Source organism: Muscardinus avellanarius, assembly GCF_963383645.1.
Source record: "Muscardinus avellanarius genome assembly, chromosome: 14".
Lineage (NCBI taxonomy): Eukaryota > Metazoa > Chordata > Mammalia > Rodentia > Gliridae > Muscardinus > Muscardinus avellanarius.
In genome coordinates, this window is record NC_137800.1 from 4,780,085 (window position 1) to 4,789,905 (window position 9,821).

Here is a 9,821-nt window from a genome sequence, read left to right on the forward strand (position 1 = left end):
GTTCTGAGTTTTCACTCAGATGTACTTAGATATTAGTATATTTTCATTCAGATGTTTACCTGGCATTTCTTAGATTCTTTCAATATGAAAAATATATGTTTCTGAATCTTTGAGAAAAAGTCTTTGCTATGGCTTATATAATTTATTCTCCTAAATTTTCCTCTCCTCTATTTCTAAAATTCCTTTATTCATATCGCAGGCCACCACTACCATGTCTAAGCAGAAGTGAGGGTCCTCTTTGAAAGATCTCCATCCACAGGGCTGAGACCCAGGAAAGACGCCTAGGGGAAACAACTTTCCTTTTTCATGATTTGGAATCCAGGGGTGAGCTGATTTGTTACTGAGTCTTTGAAGCTATTATTCCTGACACACACTTTATGTTTGGAACAAAAGAGAAAGAGAGGAAGAGAGAAAGAAAGAAGAAAGAGAAAGAGAGAAAGAAAGAAAGGAGAGAAAGAGAAAATAAACCAGAAAAATGGAACTGGCAGAGCAGGAAAAGCTTTATTTTCACTGTGGAATCATATGTCCTGGCTAACTGCCCTCACAGGCCTCTTGGTCCATATGCATTTTGTACTGGCTTTGACTCTCTGCTCCAGACCAAGAAAGAACAAGAAGGATGAATGAGGTTCACTAGGAGCCCAAGGTGCAGCTGTGGAAGGAAAACACACACAAAAGGTTTGTAGGAGGAAGGGTGTATAAGCCTTCAAGCAAACACACACACACACACACACACACACACACACACACACACACACCCCTACTCTTTCCCCAGGATTCCAAGTCTGCTTCTTTCAAGCCACTCCTGTGTGTGTGTGTGTGTGTGTGTGTGTGTGTGTGTGTGTGTGTGTAGCTTTCTGAAGAGGGGGATGGGAAAGCTCTGGACCAGTAGTGAGGTAGGAGGGAAGGCCTGGAGTACCTGTGGTCTGGGGACAGGGAGTGGAGCACTGGAGTGGGGTCCACATCCAGGAACAGTGGAAAATCTGGGTGGGCGGGACAGAAGGCGGGAGTCAGGCAGAAAAAGCTTCTCTGGGTTCTGCTGGGTCATTAGCTTCCCTGGTTAGAAATGGAGGCCATTGCGACATAGGCTGCAGACTGTGCCACCCACCACAGGCAGGGAGAGGAATTCAGGCTGTCTAGGACAGGGTGTGGCTAGAGGATCTCATGTTAACAAGTCCAGTGGGTGCAGGGACCAAGCGAGGCTTCTGTCCAGAGGGCCCTCCTTACACCCTTCTCTGTCCCAATAACTGATTTCTGCTCCGTTCCCAATTCAGTCTCAGAGACTGTACTTAAGTATGTGTGTCTGCAGTCCTGGAGGACACATACAAGTTACTAAATGTAGACCAATAAACATGGGCACACTCAGCTGGGCTGATGATGGGCCAAGACTCCTTGTTGCATAAAGAACACACAGGCTGCAAATTGAAGCTGGAAACAATGAATTATCCTTACTTAAGATTTTGGAATTAAGTTTCTTGGTAAGTTTTTATCTTTCCTCATTAGCAAACTTAGTAAAAAGAACATACATCACACTCACACACACACACACACACAGACACACACACACACACACACACACAGATATTTATTTTTATAGACCTCAGGATTGAACCCAGGGACAGTCTACCTCCAAGCTACACCCAGCCCTCTTTTTTATTCTTTATTTTGAAACAGGCTCTAATTTTGGAGGGCCTCAGTAAGTAGCTGAGGCTGGCCTTGAACTTGTGATCCTTCTGTCTCAGCATTCCAAGTACTGGGATTGCAGCTGGGACCTCTGGCATTCCCATCCCTGAAGAAGGTGCTGGATGAGATGGGGTCCACTGTGCTCACAGAGTCTCAGATCCACCTGCCAATGATCGGGGACACCTCCTCTTCCTACCAACTGCATTGATTACCTCTCTTTGGCGCTTTCTGGCCTTTGCTGATGGTGCAGCTGGCTCCTTCTTTCCTTCCATAGCTCATCTGCCCTGAGGATTCATGTGTTATAACCTGGAAGGTCAAAGCCGATTGGACACCACAGCCTCTTACTGGCAGGCCAAGCAGTTGAGGGGAGGGTATGAAGCCAGGAGACAGTGCTTGGGAGAGGCCTTGGTCTCCCGAGTCAGGGAGGCCTATGCTGTTGGATCCCTGTGGAGAGTCTGGTCAGCATCTCCTGTGTCCACCTGAGCATTCTCTGGATGGGCAGAGGCGTTTCTTGCCCACAGTCACTCCAGACATGGGGCTTGTACCTGCTCAGACCTACCACCCATGGCTTCAGTGACTCTGACGAGTTTCCTGAGAACACTAAAGGCACAGACCCAAGAAGAGAAAGCAGTGCTCACCAGTGGTTCCTTAAACACCCTTCAAACTCTTGTTGTTTGCCCTTTGATAAACCCTTGAGCTGCAGCCTTCATGGATGCAATCTCGGCATTCTTCACCCTTTAAAAAATTCCCTTCACCCTTTATGGGCATTATGGGGCAGCTGAGAGCTGAAATGTGCTGTTTGTGTAAACTAACTTCCACATCCAGTCTGACAAATCCGTGTATCCACGTACTCTAGGAGAACAATACCTTGCCTGCAGGTATTATTTTCTTGGTGGGTAATACCTTAGTGGGTGATAACCGCTCTAGGTAGAGTAACAGCTTGTGGACCACAGGTACACCCTTCAGCACCAGATCTATCCCTGGCTGAGCTACTCTCTTCATTTTGAGACAAGTCTCGTTAAATTGTGCAGGCTGGCCTTGAATGTATGATCCTTCTGCTTCAGCCTCCTGAGTCATTGGGATTACAGGGTGTGCACCATTATATCTAGGTCCTGCCTGTTTCTCCTCCTCCTCCTTCTCCTCCTCCTCCTCCTCCTCTTCCTCCTCCTCCTCCTTCTCTACTTCTTCTTCTTCTTCTTCTTCTTCTTCTTCTTCTTCTTCTTCTTCTTCTTCTTCTTTTTCTTCTCCTTCCTCCTCCTCTTCCTGCTCCTCCTCCTCTGTTTTCTCCTCCTCCTTCTCCTTCTTTTTCTCCTTCTTGTCCTTTTACTTCTTTGAATGGAACCCAGGAGCCTCCTACTTCTGGACCCTATCACCAGACCTATATTATATTTTATTTGGAAATAACGTCTCATTGAGTTCCTGAGAGCCTAGGTAGCTGAGTCTGACTTTGAACCAGCGCAATCCTCCTGTCTCAGCCTCCCAAGTACTGGGATTACAACATGTGCCACCACGCCTGGCTCTGCCTGCTTTTTTATGGAAAAATAAATTAGCCCTGGCTCCCCAGGCTCCCTCCTTCCACAAAAGCTTACAGCAGATGCTCCCAAGTGGTTCGTTGTCTGGCATGCTGTGAGTTCAATTTCAGTCACCTCCTGGCCTAAGGCACAGGTGTCAATGGAGCAACCTCCAGGAAGCTGCTCTTTGTGGCTCCAAAGGGTCAGCAAAGGCCGAAAGAACAGCGAGAAAGGATTTGGCTGAAGACGAGAAGCAGCTTAGAAAGGCTCCAGAGGTGCACACATGGGGAGCCCTGACTGTGCGATGCTCAAGGAGGGCCGATTATGCCAACATGGGGGCAAGGGTGTGAGCTGCACTCTCCTGACCTTGAGGATGAACAGAGGCATCCTTGGCTGCCCTGAGCCCTCAGGTCTGCAGCCAGCAGGACGCTGATGCTGGCTGTTCTTACTGCTTCTAGATGCCAACTGGAGGAGTTATAGAGGCACCAATGGGCACTGCCCCTGATGCCTGTCTGCATGGAACCACAGGTAGCTCAGGCTTGTACCAAGAAGCCTGGGAGGAGCACAGAAATGGCCAGCCACCCCCAGAGAAGCTGTCCTGTGGTGAAGTAGTAAGCCATGGCGTAGAGGCCTGAAGAAAGTGAAAAAATATAGGGGTTGGTCAGTAGAAGGATAGAGGAGTCTGGTAACTGCGGTGTAAATACTTAAATTTTTTTCTGTACGTTACAATGTGCTGAAATCATATAAAGTGCTCTGGCTGGGGAGATTTGTTCCTCCTAGGGAGAACACAGGACCCCTCCAGGAGCATGCAGTAACACGCAGATTAACCAGTCCAGAGCATCCCCTGTCTACACACCCCAGAAGATAGGATTTCTCTGCCCAGTCACCCCAGGGCCCCGTGCCAGACATCTAGACACTGCTCTATGGCCCAAAGTCCATAGAAACGGTCCAAACTAGCCCATCTGACACTGTTCCCCATGCCCTAGGAAGCCGCTGGCCTCCCCGTCCATCAGCCCCATTTTCTGCCCCGTGAGAACCTGGTGTGTTCCCTATGGGCCCTGCATAACCTTCGTCACCTGCCTCTGACACCTGTGAGGAATGAGCACCTTGCCTCCCGAGCCTCTTCCCTGTGCTATGTCCACATGCCTGACCAACCACCTCATAACAAAACCAAAAAAGCAACCTGATCAAATGGACAGTGTCTTCCACCAACAAAACTGTGCTGGAGCCCTCCCAGGAGTCAACAGACAGGCATGGCAGTGTCTGGACTTTCTAAGGCTCCTGGGTCTATAAAAGGAGCAGCTGGGTTATGTAGAGCAGGTACCAAGTATGCAGAGCAAGTACCTGGTAGCTAGATGTTCTTTAACAGTGCAAACTGGCACAGGAGGTTTTGACGATGGTAGGTGCTACAGCATCTCATTCAGATCTTGAGAAAGCTCGATCAGGGGATCCGCAATGACATAGATCCCCCATGAAGTATGTCTAGCATTACTTTCTTCAAAAATTATTTTAGTATTATTTGGATGAATATGTATAATTGGAATTTTATGTATAAGCATTATAACTAAAACCGATGGGCAGCGGCTTGTGAGAGACTCAGGCAGCAAAGATTTTTTTCCCAGGGATAAAGTTTGGGCCAAACATTAAGTTCAAATTGACCTTAGTTTGGGCCAATGTTAAGATTAAGTTTGAGTCAGCTTTGTGAAGTGAGACAAAGCATACTATGATTATTTAAATGTCTGGCACCCTTGCCCTAAACTGTATAAAAAATAGAACTTTTCCTGTCCTTGGAGATCCTGCTTGCATGGCTATGCCCTTGCTTTTCTGCCAAAAAAGAAAATACAAAATTATAACAAATCCTGAATAAAATAGAGAAGCTTGAATCTGATCTTGTGTGACAGTTCTTCTCTCATCAACCTCGGCTTTCTCTCACCAACACACGAACCTTGACTCTTGCTAGGGCTGGACCCCGGCAGGAAGGAGTCACACTCCATATCAGGATTTTTCCTTTGCCTGCGCTGGCTCCCAGCAGGCTGCAAGGCGGCCCTCTCCACCTTCCCTGTGGGGCCCCCACTGACTGTTAACTGCCTGCAACACCCCTGGAATTGCAGTACTTTCCCGAGGATGGCAGCGAGGTGGCTGTACAGGCGGACGCAGGAATACCCAAGTCCTACATCACTGCCACTTGGTCTCCAGTATTCATGTTTAATGTGGACCTGGGGCACTTGCCAGGAATTTCAGTGGAACCTGCCACTAATCTTCTTTTCCCCCAAATGCAGCTGCAGTGTTACCTCTGCAGTGAAAGCCTTGTTTGTTCATCCTCACAGGGACACACAGGTCTGACATCGCTGATCAAATGTGTTGGTTAACAAGGGCAGGGGCTGCGTGGTAGGAGCAGCTTTGTCTTTGACTTTAGTCTTAAAGCCTGCGCTGTCCACCTGTGTCCTTGGTGAGCTTTTAGCCCTCTCCTACTATCTGCCAAAAGTTGCTTAGTATGTTAAAAACTTGTCTTACAATAAAGAAAAGAAAGACATAGGATTATAATCTTTTAAGGTTTGAAGATTTGGGGGTATAACTATTTTGTGTAATTAGTAATTTATATTGGGTTAATAATCTTGCTTTTTCATCTTTAACTTTAGCCTAAACTATTGTAAAAATCCATATTCAGCTGTGCTGACAGCCAACTTTTGGCTGACCAAGGTCAGTCCTGGCTGCAGATTAGAGGCAGAGAAAAGGATTTTATTGTTCTAAGTAAAAGAAAGCTTGTTCTTATTAGCAATTAATATAGCTCTATTAACCATCAATGTAGGCGTAGTCTCTGCTCCCCATCAGTGAAGGGTCTGAGCTCTAGCAGCACACCTTGGCCCAGGATCTGTCCTGCGCTCTAAGCACCCCAGCGCAGGCTCACACCAGCCATGGCCTCCGGACTTCTCTTTTTTTGTTTATTGAACTGGGGATTTCATCCAGGGTCTTTCTACCTCCGAGCTATGTTTCCCCAGCACAATTATTTATTTATTAGTGGTTTTCAAACCGGATTCGCTCAATTACGGCACTGGCCTCAATCACCCTATACCCCTGTTCCAGCCTCCCAAATACTGGGATATCAGGCCTTCTCCAGTGAGCCTGGGTACTGTCCTGTCTTAACCTTTCACTGCCCCGCAAAGACCCGGAGTGCTTCTGGGAGGTTTCCACTTGTCCTCCATGCTGCGATCCCCTGACCTGCGCCCTCAGGAGCCAGAGGATGCATATGTCCAGGAAGGGACGTGAGCTGGAGCCTAAAATCCCCCTGTCCATGTTCCAGAAACCAGACCCAGGTAGATGATGGCGGCCTGACTGGTGGCTGGCGGAAGTGGGCAGAGGCTCTGCTTCCCAGCACCAGAAGAATTAGGAGTTCAAAACAGAAAGGTGGGAAAACCATGGACATCTTGCTTTGCCTCTGCTTTGGGTCTGAATTCCCCGTGGCCATGGCGTTCTACCTGGCCTCATCCCAAACTCCAACAGGGATCCTGGCCGATGGGATCCCTATCCTTTCCCCACCTCACTCTCTCTATGCAGAATCGTGGGCCCAGGGGTGGAGGAGCCAGGCATGGCCTGGCCCACATAGCATGTCTTGTGCCCACAGCACTTGGCTAAGTGTCTGCAGGGTGGGGAAGAGAATCCTGGCAGGAGGGGCTGCTCCGTGGGAAGCCTGCATCCACAAAAGGGGGCCCTGCATCTTTGTGGAAGTGAGGGCAGGAAAGGAAGCCATGCATTCTGAAGGGGCTCAGGCACAGGTGGGCGACCAAGCACTTGCAAGGGATCCAGCATCCTGCGACCCGCTAAGGACGCGCTAAGGAAGACTGAGACAGAAAGATCGCAGGTTGCCTCCAGCCTCAGCAACTTAGTGAGGCCCTCTGAAAGGTAGTGAGAGCCTGTTTCAAAGTTAAAAACACAAAACAGGGCTGGGGTGTGGCTAGAATGCTCTTGGGTTGAATCTCCAGCACCCCCACTACAAAAATTACCAAAAAGTAAAGAAAAGAAGCAAGTCTACACATTGCAAAACCTCTCAAGAGATATGAATGAGTCATTCTGGTATTGGTGAACATTAAAGGCTGACTTTACCCACCGCCACGTCCATAGATACGAGGACGTCTGCCAGTGGGTTCTGCTACAGGAGAGAGATTGGTCTCCACTTCTAATAGAAGAGGAAAAGCAGGTTTTTTTTTTGTTGTTGTTTTGTTTTCAGCCAAGACAGGGCTGAGGGATGAGCAGATGGACAAATCTCTAAGAGAAGACATCAGGCCTAAGGTGGGTTCTGGCTTCCTGATTGCACAGAACCTTTGCTGAAGGCAGGCCGGAGCCCACACAACTCCTAGGGGTGTGGGAGTGAGGAATTTGGTTGGACATGATGTGTGTGGGTGGGGTGATCAGATAACTAGGGTTGAGAAACTAGTCAAGCTGATTTCCCAGGATTTTTGCCAAAACAGAACTCCAGAGGGACAGAAACCCAAGGTTGGTCCAAGTTCAGCAGAAAAAGAGGTGAACAAGATGAGAAAAATAATAAAATTCATTGATGATAGCATCAATAAATTATCTGAATGAAGAAATTCTAGGAAAAGAGAAGAGGAAAGCTTAGGAGAATAAATTATATAATCCATAGTGAAGACTTTTTCTCAAAGATACAGAAACATACATTTTTCAAATTGAAGCAATCTAAGAAATGCCAGGTAGACATCTGAATTAAAATAGACTAATATCTAAGTACATCTGAGTGAAAATTCAGAACACAATTAAAATGGGAAAAAGAAAATATCTAGAGAATAAGAAAACATGGGGTGTCTTTTGAAGGTTGATAAGTCATTCTTGCATTACATTTCTATTCCAAGAAAAACTTCCAGAGGGTAATAGATATGCAATGGTCTAAAAATATTCATTTTAAAATCCCTATGAGACAATATGGCCATCACATAAAGGCAAATCAGAATTTTTTTCTTACATAAATGGACTAAATTTTTAATTGTATGTTTCTACTCTAAGAAGTTTGCTTTCAGCAAATTGACAGAAGAAGAGTGAAATACAATGTTGAAGAATTTGGTGAAAAAGAGATATCTCTGCCTCTACCTCAAATCTCTTCTCTCTCTCTCTCTCTCTCTCTCTCTCTCTCTCTCTCTCTCTCTCTCTCTCTCTCTCTCTCTCTCCTCTCTTAGCTCTTTAGAGCCAGCTCAAGCAAAGAACTCTTAGTCTTTTCTCTTCTACCAGAAATTGTCACTAGTGCCTTTGATTTAATCAAATTAGAGCCCATTCCAGAAACCCCAGAGACAATTCAAACACTCACCCATAAGAGTCTGTGCCCCAGTGAGACTCCTATTTTGATACTGCTATATGAATTAGAAAGAGTTCCCAGGAAAAACATAAGTACATGGAGAGGGGGGGGGGGAGAGAGAGAGAGAGAGAGAGAGAGAGAGAGAGAGAGAGAGCGAGCAAGCCTATGCCATGCAGGCTTGTGATTCAAACTGGACGGTGCCCTTGGGAGGCTGGAGACTCATGAAAGGATTGTAGTTTGAGACCAAGGGTGATCAATTGGCAGAGTTCCTTCTCTCTTCAAGGAGTTCAGTTTTTGTTCTATCAAGGTCTTCAATGGATGGAATGACATCCACCCACATTATGAAGAACAGTGTGCATTCCTTAATATTCATCTGCCCTAAATATTGTATTGTATTTATGGGATTGTATTGTTTTCTACTTATTATGAAGGTTCTGGCCAGGACTGGAAGCACAGAGGTCCTGGAGGACCATGTCTTTGACATGCAAACTAACCAGCCCAGAGCCATCTTCCTCTCTCCAGCTCACATACATCCACAGAGACAGGACTCCTCTGCTTTGGTCCCCTTAGGGCTAAGTGCCACTCTATACATCAAACTACACAGAAATTATTCAAAACTAGGGCACCCTAAACATTCCCCTGCCTTGCTATTGCAATCCCAATAGAACCCTGTAAGAGCTCTGGCCTCCCTGCCCTGGCTCATCTCTGTTCTCAGCCACCGGGTGCTCCCTGTGCTGGCCTGTGTGGCCTTTGTTGCCTCCTGTTGCTGATATGGGAAAGGATAATGCCCCTTGCATTCTTGACCCTGAGCCTCCTCTGTGTCCTCCTGTGCACATTCCTGTCTACTGTTGACAAAAGAGAACACAAAACACATGTTAATCTTATCTGAAACACATCTTCTTAGACACATCCAGATCAGTACTTCAACAAATATCTGGGCAACTTAATCCAGCCAAAATTAACATATAAAATTAACTATCAGTCAGAGCATCTTTACTCTTTCTTACAGGCCCAGACTCTGCTGGCTTGGCTGCATGCACTCTACCTTAAAATAATTTCTTTTGAAAATTCCTAAGATGTTATCTTCAGCATTATTACTTTACCAATTTCCTGCATGGTGGTTGTTAGTTAATACTTACCTTAGAAGAAGTTAAAGAACAGTTTTGCTGGGTAATAGAAAACTTGGTTGAAAGCTATGCCCTCCTGTGTGCCATTAATATATTGATTAGGACTTTTTGACTTCGCCAGACTAGGAGAATGCACAAACATGAGGAGAAAAATATGTTCTCATCATAATCAAGAGGATACAAAACATTAGTAAAATAAAA